The sequence below is a fragment of the Panthera tigris genome, chromosome C2, assembly GCF_018350195.1.
Source record: "Panthera tigris isolate Pti1 chromosome C2, P.tigris_Pti1_mat1.1, whole genome shotgun sequence".
NCBI classification, from domain to species: domain Eukaryota; kingdom Metazoa; phylum Chordata; class Mammalia; order Carnivora; family Felidae; genus Panthera; species Panthera tigris.
Genome location: NC_056668.1, coordinates 103,474,270 through 103,486,526, shown reverse-complemented (window position 1 = coordinate 103,486,526; position 12,257 = coordinate 103,474,270). Strand labels below are relative to the sequence as shown.

Here is a 12,257-nt window from a genome sequence, read left to right as displayed (position 1 = left end):
ACAACTCTGAGACCATGACCTGAGTGAGTCCAAATCAAAAGTAGGAAGCTTACCCAACTGAGTCACCCAGGCATCTCTCTTTTTCATTATTTCTAATGACCACATAATTTTTATCACATACTGTAACTATTTTCTTATTCTTTTAATATGAATTTTTCTCATTTTAAACTTACCTAACACATGGATACATGTTCACTGTAAAACATTCAAACCTTCAGATGAACAACAGAAGTTTCTGTTCTTTTTGTATAAGTTCCCCTCATTCTTTCTAGTGACTGCATAGGTCAGGGCATACCAAGTAGAAATAGCAAAATCACAAATACTCAGATGTTTAATAAAGATCTCAAACTTATATCCAAAGCCAAACTTTTGATTTTTAACAAACATACATAACTCTATCTGATCTCACATGGTTCACATAGGGGGTGAGACCATGAGTTCTTTTATTCTTTGTACCTTTTTATTAGCCTTATGTTACTGCTTAAAAAATTTATGACATACCCAGTATTATAGATCTGCTGATAATTTCAAAGAGATTTCAGTAAATGTCAACTCTATTCTTCCAGATGCACAGACAAAAACTTTAGAGCAATCCTGGATTCTTCTTCTTCTCTCATGTTACACATTCAATCTGCTAACAAATCCTGTGGTTCAACCTTCAAAACTTATCCAAAACCCAACTACATATCACTATCTTCTCTGCCACTACTCTGGTCCAACTTTCCATTATCCTTCACCTAGATTATTGCAAAAGCCTCTTAACTTGTATCCCTCTTTCTGCTCTTGCCTGCCTTCTCCCCCAGTTCATTCTTATCACAACAACCAAAGCAATCCTCACAGGGAATCTTAATTCTTGAATGCCACAGTCTCCTTTGACAGCTGGTGAAATCAATGAACACCTTCCACATGGTGTTTTTAAATACAGATAAGAAATACATAAGGTTACAAAGAAAAGCAAGTATATTGACATACAGTTGTCAAAAATATTTAAGCATGAAAAATCTGTAATATATGTACTTCGTTATCACATTAAACAGGTTCTAGCAGTGAGTCCAACAACTACTATAATTTCAAAGTGATGATAATAAAGATATCCTGCAAAAATGTTTTACTGGTGGTGACAAAAAGTCACCGGTAACTTTAATAACTGCTGCAGTTTACTGGCTACATTATTAAATGAAGGAAACACTGTTAGAAGTTAGAAGTTAGTGAAAAATAAAGATGTAATTTTTTCTAAGTTTCTAGGCCTTCCTGAATTCTACTTATAGACTCCAAGGGAGGAAGGACCCAGTAAAGAACCCCTTTCTAAAAAGTCAGCCAGATCACAGACTTCAAATTGTATTACAAAGCTGCAATCATCAAGACAGTATGGTACTGGCACAAAAACAGACACTCAGATGAATGCAACAGCATAGAGAACCCAGAAATTTACCCACAAGTGTATGGCCAACTAATCTTTGACAAAGCAGGAAAGAATATCCAATGGAATACAGACAGTCTCTTCCACAAGTGGTGCTGGGAAAACTGGACAGCGACATGCAGAAGAATGAACCTGGACCACTTTCTTACACCACACGCAAAAATAAACTCAAAATGGGTGAAAGACCTAAATGTAAGACAGGAAACCATCAAAATCCTTGGGGAGAAAGCAGGCAAAAACCTTTATGACCTTGGCCACAGGAACTTCTTACTCAACACATCTCCAGAGGCAAGGGAAACAAAAGCAAAAATCAACTATTGAGACCTCATCAAAATAAAAAGCTTCTACACAGAGAAGGAAACAATCAGCAAAACTAAAAGGCAACAAAAAGAATGGGAGAAGATATCTGCAAATGACATATCAGATAGTCAGTATCCAAAATCTATAAAGAACTTCTCAAACTCAATACCCAAAAAAACAAATAATCCAGTGAAGAAATGGGCAAAAGACATGAATAGACACTTCTCCAAAAAAGATATCCAGATGGCCAACTGACACATGAAAAAAATGCTCAACATCTCATCATCAGGGAAATACAAATCAAAACCACAATGAGACACCACCTCACACCAATCAGAATGGCTAACATTAACAACTTAGGCAACAACAAATGTTGGTGAGGATGCGGACAAAGAGGATCCTTCTTTTGCACTGCTGGTGGGAATGCAAACTGGTGCAGCCACTCTGGAAAACAATTTTAAAAAAATTAAAAATACAACTATCCTACGACCCAGCAATGGCATTACTAGGTATTTATCCAAGGGATACAGGTACACTGTTTTGAAGGGGTACATGCACCCCCATGTTTATAGCAGCACTATCAACAATAGCAAAAGTATGGAAAGAGCCCAAATGTCCACTGATGGATGAATGGATAAAGATGTGGTATACATATACAATGGAGTATTACTTGGCAATCAAAAAGAATGAAATCTTGCCATTTGCAACTACATGGATGGAACTAGAGGGTATTATGCTAAGCAAAATTAGTCAGAGAAAGACAAATATCATATGACTTCATTCATATGAGGACTTCAAGACACAGAACAGATGAACACAGGGGAAGGGAAGCAAAAATAATATAAAAACAGGGAGGGGGACAAAACATAAGAGACTCTTAAATATGGAGAACAGTGTTACTGGAGAGGTTGTGGGAGGGGGGATGGGTTAAATGGGTAAGGGGCACTAAGGAATCTACTTACTCCTGAAATCACTGTTACACTATATGGTAACTAACTTGGATGTAAATTTAAAAAATAAAATTTTTAAAAATCAAAAAAATAAATAAATAAGAAGTCAGCCAGATGATGTGATTTCCCTTTTCAAAACTATCAAAGGCTGTCCAGTTTGGAGTAAAAGCCCAGTCATTAAAATGGCTTAAGTCCTCTGAAATCTCTAACCTTAACTGTTTTTCAATTACCACCTTTCAGACCTCAGGTTCTATCATTTTCTTGATTCACTTTGCTGTATCTGCACTAACTTAGCTATTCTCCTAACACACTAGAAATTTTCTCTCTTCAAGGCCTTCACTAATAGACTCTACAGCAACTCCTAAGAATGGACTCCATGGCCAAACTGCTAGGGTTTAATTTTCAGCCACACTACTTACTAGCTCTCAATGCCTCAGTTTTCTCATCTATAAAATGAGGATAGTAAAAATACCTATTGCATAGGATACTATATAAAGATTGAATAAGTTAATATATGTAATGGGCTTAAACAGCTCCTGTCACATAGCAATGTATGTGTTAGCTATTATTATTACTGCTACTGTGAATTCCTCAGGTTGTAATGCTGTTCCTTCACTATCTGCAGTGCCCACATTCATGTTTGAATCTCTCAGAAGTCACCTCCATGGTAAGGTCTTCCCCTTCCTAACCATCCAGCAACTCTCCAACTGGGTACTCTCTATTCCTCTTCTATGCCTTATTTTTCTCCGTATCATTTATCACATTCTAATATGCTATATATAATTTTACTAATTTTTACCCTCTCCCTACTAGAATATAAATTCCATATATAGGGAATAACATAAGGAATAAATATTCCTTCTCAAAATGTATTGGGTAATCTTATATGTACTTATATGTAATCTCATATATGTAATCTTATATGTACAGAAATCTTTACCTCAATTTTTGACCAAACCAATTTATTCCATCTCTGTTTAAGTGAGTTTCTGATGATCATTTGAGCTTTGATACAGATACATATTTAAAAAATAACAAAAGAATCAAACTGGACCACTTTCTTTAAAAATTTTTTTTTCAACGTTTTTTATTTATTTTTGGGACAGAGAGAGACAGAGCATGAACGGGGGAGGGGCAGAGAGAGAGGGAGACACAGAATCGGAAACAGGCTCCAGGCTCCGAGCCATCAGCCCAGAGCCTGACGCGGGGCTCGAACTCACGGACTGCAAGATCATGACCTGGCTGAAGTCGGACGCTTAACCGACTGCGCCACCCAGGCGTCCCTTTTTTTAAAAAAAATTTTTTTTTCAACGTTTTTTATTTATTTTTGGGACAGAGAGAGACAGAGCATGAACACCACTTTCTTAAACCATCCACAAAAATAAACTCAAAATGGGTTAAAGACCTAAACGTGAGACCTAAAACCATAAAACCCCTAGAAGAAAACACAGGCAGTAATTTCTTTGACATCAACCATAGAAACATTTTACTAGGTACGACCCCTCAGGGAAAGGAAACAAAAGCAAAATTAAACTAGGACTATACCAAAATACAAAGGTTTTGCACAGCAAAGGAAATCATCAACAAAACAAAAAGGCAACCTACTGAATAGAAGATATTGACAAATGACATATCCGATAAGGAGTTAATACCCAAAATATATAAAAAAATGTCTACAACTCAACACCAAAAACGAATAAATAATCCAATTAAAAAATGAGCAAAGGATCTGAATGGACCTTTTCCCAAAGACATACAGATGGCCAACAGACACATGAAAAGATGCTCAACATCACTAATCATCAGGGAAATGCAAATTAAAACCACAATAAGATATCACTTCACATCTGTCAGAATGGCTAAAATCAAAACCACAAGAAATAATAAGTGCTGACAAAGATGTGGAGAAAAGAGGACCTGTGTGCACTGTTGATGAGAATGTAAATTGGTGCAACCACTGTGGAAAACAGTATGGAGTCTTCTCAAAAACCTAAAAATATCAATACCATACAACCCAGTAATTCTACTACTATTTACCCCCCAAATACGAAAACACTAATTCAAAAGAATCCAAGCACCCCTATGTTTACTGCAGCATTACGTACAATAGCCAAATTATGGAAGGAGCCCAAGTGTCCATCAATAGATGAATGGATAAAGAAAATGTGGTGTGTATATATATGTATATATACACATATACATACATATATATACACACACACACACACACACACACACACACACACATATATATATATATACACACACACACACACACACACACACACAACAGAATATTTTTCAGCCATAAAGAAGAATGAAATCTTCCATTTGCAAGGACATGGATGGAGCTAGAGTACAATGCTTAGAGAAGTCAGTCAGTCAGAGAAAGACAAACACCATGACTTCATTCATATGCAGAATTTAAGAAACAAAGAAAAAAAAGAGACAAAAAAAGAAAATACAGAGAACTGCTGGCTGCCAGAGGGAGGTGGCTGACAGGTGAAACATGTTAAGGGGATTAATGTACACTTATCAGGATGAGCACTGAAAAGTATATAGAATTGTTGAATCATTATATTGTACACCTGAAGCTAATATAACACTGTATGTTGATTATGTTTGAATAAAAAATAAAAACCAAATCCCTGCCAACTGTTTTCCAAACTGGTTGTATAACTGTCCATCCCAGTAACAGTAGAGTTTCCTTCACATTTTTATCAATATTTGAAATGGTCAGTCTTTTTCATGTAGCCATTTTAATACATATGTAGATGTTTCATTTCCCCAGATGATTAATGATACTGAACTTCTCATGTGTTTCTTTTCTTATATTTTCATTCAGAAAGTCCTTGTGAATCTTTTGCCCTTAAAAAAATACAAAGATCAAAAAAATACAAATAAGGCTGCAAAATGAATAAAAATACTTGGCCAAGTACTATCATAAGAATTTCAACATTCACTATCTTTTAATTATTATAGCCTTAAGAGATAAAAACAACAACCACAACCACAAAACATTTCTTTCTTTTTATAAATAAGGAAACTGAGGCCTAGAGAAGTTAAATTACTTAATTGGCCAAGGCCACACAGCTATAGTGGGACAGCTAGGATCAGAATTCGGACAGTCTCATACAAAGCCAATTAACCACTAAGCCATACAGTTTTCCTCAAGTCTTAAAATCAAATACAGTTCAAGCCAATTTTAGAGCCTATGGCTGATACTAAAGAAAAAGCACTATCATGAAGACAGTGGGCTTTGCACTGTCTCACAATACAACATCAATAAACAATTCTGGTAAACAACAACAACAAAAATTTGGTCCTAAAAAAGTAGGTCCAATGTCTCACAGACAGAAAATAAAACTGTAAACTGTACTACTTAACAGATTATACAATAGACTTCTGAGGGACTGATATTTGTGGTCAAAAAAAGTTTTAATAAAAACTAGTAAGTATTCCATCTAATAAATAAGCAGAATTAAGTTATAATGGGCTTTAACTTCTTTTCAATAAAGCAAAATATTGCACAAAAAATAAAATATTAAATATACACTATTACACAAATATTTACACTAAAAGAATTTTTCCCATTACATCTTATTAAATTTGGAGTTTCTGATAATTTGAAACTATTAATAAAGGATTTATCAAACCAATTTAACATTTTAGTAGTGACACAAGCCTTAGGCTACTACTACCAACTGAAATTTATTTACAAAATAGGAGATTTGACAATCTATTACACAGCAAGAGAGCAAGAAAAGAATTTTCTTCTCTTGAGAAAAAGCTATTACCTTCAAGGTAAAGAGAAGACCGAATGAACTAGTAGAAAGACATCCTATGCACCAGTGTGGCAGCATTTACCCATGTTTTTTATTGTAAAAAAACCATGTCTTAAAAGTGGAATTAGATATTTAGACAATTACAAGTCACAACTCCATCTCAAATAAAGGACTTTTATTTCTCTGGGGCCCCATGAAAGGGGTATAGAAGGCTTATTTTTCTAAGTCTTTTCTTATCTTAAAGAGTTTTCATATACTACATGCAAATATAATAGTTGTGAATTCACATGACTTACACTGATGTGGTGAGCTGTCAATTAGAATTCCAAAAGGCTGACAAACTGGCCAAAGACTTATTTATAGGCCAAAGAGCTATCTAAAGGACAAAGGCAGTCAATGGGGGGATGGGGAGAGAAGCAGAGAAAGGCTGAGTAAGGAGTATAGTTTAGGCAGATAACCCAGAATTTTTATATTTCTTTGCTTGTAATAAATATAGTTACAAAATCCTATATTCAGGCAAAAGGGGACAAGAAGTTGTCAAAAAAAGTTCAAACAAGCGAATCTTACAGAACACAAGATAATTTTTTAATTTAACAAATTAAAAATAGTTATGATAGTGTTCATCACTATCATAATTCTAGGGATTAAACACCTTCCTCTTATGATAACAGGGTTCAGTACTTCCTTTTCCAATTTATAGCTATTTGATTTCTAACTAGTGCCTACTTAATTTCTAAGTCACTTTTTACCAATGTATAGTTTTTTGAAAAAAAAACTCTAAAAACTAGTAATTTAAGATGTGACGATGTTATACTGTATGAAATTTTAATACCTTAAATTTTGAGTAAAATATGAGGGTTTAGATTAGTAAGGACTCAACTCACCTCACTGAAGAAAAATTCTAAAGTTGGTCATACAGAAGATATGGCATATAATGCTATGATTTTATTTTATCCAGCCTATCTTTATACCCCAGGGATGTTAACATAGCACAAAACAAAACAAAACAAAACACCAAGAGAAAATAAAAAGTTAAATGATTAATCAGGCATGAGATATTTTGTGGGGTGATGGGATATATTCTATAACCTGGATTGTAGTAATGGTTGCAAAACTATGAAAATTTACTAAAAATCATTGAACTGTACACTCAAAATGGGTTTTAGGCAAAATAAATTACATCTCAATAAAACAATTTTTAAAAAGTTATACATACACAAACATACATAACCTTCCCCTCCCCTTGTAGCATGAGATTCTACAGTATTATTATTTACAGCCTGCTGGGAAGCATTCACTCAATCATTCAAATATTTATTAATCACATACTTGTCAAGCACTAGAAGATACAAAGGCGGATCAGAGATAGCATTATCAATGGCTTTAAGGTGGCAGTTCTTATGACAGAAAAATATAATTTAATAAAGTCTAACATTCTGCAAACATTTGGTGCCAAACACCATTTAAAACACATTACTTGACTTTACTCATCTAATAAATGTGTTATGCATGTACTGTTTTTGACAGTAAAAAGTTTAAAGTAAGCGAAGAAAGACTGAAGATGAAATATAAGCTGAATCTTTAAGAACAAATGAAAACTGATCTAGAGACAGGCATTCCAGGTAGAAAATATAGCATATACAAAAAGAGAGGATTATAAAAGATGGTGCACGCAGGATCTGTTGAAGAATGTCAGAAGCCAGAAATGGAAAAGTAGGCAAGGAACCAAATCAATCACATCATATAAAGCTAACCTACACAACAGTAGTTCAGAGAAAAGCAATTTACTGGCGTTTTCAACCCAAATGATCATCACATCTTAAACATACCTGGTAGGTACAACAGTTGTTCAACCCAATAAATATGGTAAACCAAATGCTAAAATGTGTAACTACAAAAGTCTGTTTTCCCATTCCTTTCCTATTTCTACCTCCTTTCATTTCCACTTGCTGATCTCTCCAGGAGGAGTCATCATGGTACTTATCCATGCCTTTGCTAAATATGTATGCTGGCAAATAAATTCCATTTATGACAATAAAATTTATGACAATAAAAGGGACATTAAAAAAATTTTTTTCAATATTTATTTTTGAAAGAAAGTGTGAGTGGCAAAGGGGCAGAAAGAGAGGGAGACAGCATCCGAAGTAGGCTCCAGCCTGTTAGCACAGAGCCTGACGCAGGGCTCGAACCCATGAGCCGTGAGATCTAAAAGGGACATTTTAAATGCTTAATGTTAAATGCTTACTAAAACAGCGATTTCTCAGAGATAGTATTTATTAATAGTAGTAAAATTCTAATTAGCACCACTAGCGATGGGCAAGTCTTCAATCATATTCTTACCTCCAACAAATAAAAAGATAACTCAAGACTGAGTGTAAGTCTGAAAGTAAATTCAACAGGAGGCCAGATTTAACTGTGGCAAGCTACAGTAACAGTTTTTAAAAAGAATTCTACTAAAAATAATAATACTTTAAAATGATCCACATCTAGGGGTGCCTGGATGGCTCAGTCGGGTAAGCGTCTTACTTCGGCTCAGGTCATGATCTCACAGTTCATGAGTTCCAGCCCGCATCAGGCTCTGTGCTGACAGCCCGCTTTGAATTCTGGGTCTCCCGCTCTCTCTGCCCTGCCCACCCCCCACACTCACATTCTCTCTCTCTCTCTCTCAAAAATAAAAAACATTAAAAAGAAAATTTTAAATGATCCACATCTAAATTATAAGCACTGAAATAATTAGTGCATAATTATAATTTAAAAATCACAAAAAACGTTAAGAAATTATTAAGTTGTTAACTCCAAGGAAAGGGGTTACAGTAGTTTTACTATCTAACATTTGAACAATAGGGAAATGTATTAAATTCAGAAGTTATACATATCTCTTTGTAAAAGTCAGAAAATAAAGAACAGAAAAAAATTGCATTTCTAGTTTTTTATATTCACCTATTTTGCACAAGACACACACACACACATCTTTGGTGTCATACCCAAGAAATCTCTGTCCAATCCAATGTCATGAAGTTTTTGTCCTGTTTTTTTCCTAAGTTTTGTTTTAGGTCTTACGTTTAGGTCCTTGATCCATTTTTAGTTTCTAGCATATGGTGTTAGGTAAGGGTCCACCTTCATTGTTCTGCTTGTGGATATCAAAATTTCTCAGCCCCATTTGTTGAAAAGACAGTCTTACCACTGAATGGTCTTGGCACTGTTGTCAAAAATCTCTGACATAAAAAAAAAAATCTTATATGCAAGAGTTTATTTCTGGGCTCCCTATTCTATTCCACTGGTCTATGTATGACTTTATGTCAATACCACACTGTCTTGAATACTATAGCTTTGGAGTAAGTTTTAAATTAGGAAGTGTGAGACCTCCCCAACTTTTGTCTTTTTCAGGATTGTTTTGGCTATTCAGCATTCCTTACAATTCCATATGGACTCTTCTATTTCCACAAATAACACCACTGGGATTTTGACAGAGACTGCATTAAATCTGTCGATCACTTTGTACACACTTAACAGTAAGTCCTCCAACCTATGAACATGCGATGCCTTTCCATTTATTTGTGTCCTCTTTAATTTCTTTCAGCAATGTTTTGTAATTTTCAATGTAAAAGTCTTTTACCTCATTGGTTAAGTTTATTCCGAAGTATTTTACTCCCTTTGATGTTACTGTAACTAAACATGTTTCTCACTTTCCTTTACAGATTGTTCCTCAGGAGTGTATGCTGATTTTACATCCCGTAACTTTGCTGAATCATTAATTACTGCTAACATTTTTTTGGGAGGATCTTTAGAGTTTTCTACATAAAAAGATCAAGCCATCTACAAACATAGTTTTACTTCTTCCTTTCCACTTTGGATGCTTTTTATTTCTTTGTTCTTGCCTAATTGCTCCGGCTAGGACTTCAAGACTATGCTGAACAGAACTGGTAGAAGTGGGCATCCTTGTCTTGTTCTTATTCTCACAGGAAAAGCTTTCACTTATCATTGAATATGTTGTCTGCTGGTGTTTTTCATATTTGATCTTTATTATGTTGAGGTAGTTTCCTTCCATTCCTAGTTGAGGGTTTTTATCATGAAGGAGTACTGATTTTTGTCAAATGCTTTTTCTGTATCAATGGAGATCATGTGTGGTTTTGTTCTTCATTCTTGTTAATGTGTTATATAGTACACTCATTTTCATATACTGAACCATTACATTACATTCCAGGAATAAATCCCACTTGGGCACAGTATATAATCCTCTTAATATGCTGTTGAATTGTTTGCTACTTTTTTGAAAATTTCTGCCAACGCTATTCATCAAAGATATTGGTCTGCAGTTTTCTGGTAGTGTCTTTGGCTTTGGTACTAGAGTAATGCTGGCCTCATAGAATGAATGTTAAAGTATTCCCTTATCTTCAGTTTTTTGAAAAAGTTTAAACAGGATCGGTGTTAATTCTTTAAATGTTTGGTAGAATTCACCAATGAAGTCCTCTGAACCTGGGCTTTTCTTTGTTGGGGGATTTCTGATTAGTGATTCAATCTTTTTACTAGTTATAGGTCTGTTTAGATTTTCTGTTTCTTCAAGATTCAGTCTTGGTACGTTGTATGTTTCTAGCAATCTATCCATTTCATCTAGGTTATCCAATTTGTTGGTGTATAAGTCATACATACCCTTTTGCAATACTTTTCTCTACAAAACACACAACAAGTGAAAACATTACCTTACATGAGGAAATACTAAATGTGGGTACATAAATAACTACTCTAAGAGTTCAATGAGTGATCAATACAAATTGTTGATGAGGAAAATCTGTATGCCAGACTCTGTGATGAGAATTTAGAGTAGTATACAAAATAGACAAAGTCCATATTGAACTGACGCCTCCAATTCAACTGAGGCTTCAGTGCAACCTAGAAATATAAATCAGAAATGGCAAAGTAAAAGGAAAACAAGAAGGTGTTTCCAAGGGATCCACTAAAAGCAAAGATAAGACAAGCAAAACTGAGTGTTAAAGTTAAGGTGGATTTACCTGCCCAAGTGGCAGAAGAGTCTAAGATGAAGTTATTATACAAATGGGGGAATTATAAACTAAAAAGGTAAGAATTAAAAAAAAAATTTTTTTAATGTTTATTTATTTCTGAGACAGAGAGAGACAGAGCATGAGCGGGGGAGCGACAGACAGAGAGGGAGACAGAGAATCCAAAGCAGGCTCCAGGCTCTGAGCTGTCAGCACAGAGCCCGACGCGGGGCTCCAACTCAAAAACCGTGAGATCATGACCTGAGCTGAAGTCGGTCATTCAACCGACTGAGCCACCCAGGCACCCCAAGAATTAATTTGCTGTTTAGTGTTTGCCCCTTCCCTAGTATTTATGTAGGAAACACTCAGATATCTGCTAAACCGAACTGACAGCCTGAAATACGTGACTTATTAAAAAATTTTGACTGACTTAATTCAGTGAAGTAATGGTGTTCTGGGAAATCTACTGAACTTCGTGAATCCCAACAGTTCTCATCCAGGGAGATTTTCCCAGTCAGGGAACACTTGGCAATTTCTGGAGACAATTTTAGCTGTTAACACTGGGAGGGAGCATGCTACTGGCATCTAATAGTAGGGGCAAGGGATGCTGCTAAAACATCCTACAATGCACAGAATGGTTCTCCCACAACAAAGTATCATTTGGCCCAAAGTACCATTAGTGTCAAGGTGGAGAAACTTGGCTGTATTCTACTATGAGTTATTCTCATAAGAACCCAAATTAAGTCCAAATATATTTGAAAAGCTGTACACAAGGAAAAGGAAACATTCTAAAAGATTAATAGCA

The 12,257-nt window shown here is 35.1% G+C and overlaps 1 protein-coding gene across 2 annotated transcripts in view; it reads right to left on the bottom strand.

Annotated features, from left to right (window-relative positions):
* The window catches only part of KPNA4 (karyopherin subunit alpha 4), a 68,126-nt gene that overhangs the window by 43,263 nt on the left and 12,606 nt on the right, over positions 1-12,257 (bottom strand). The window lies entirely within an intron of this gene.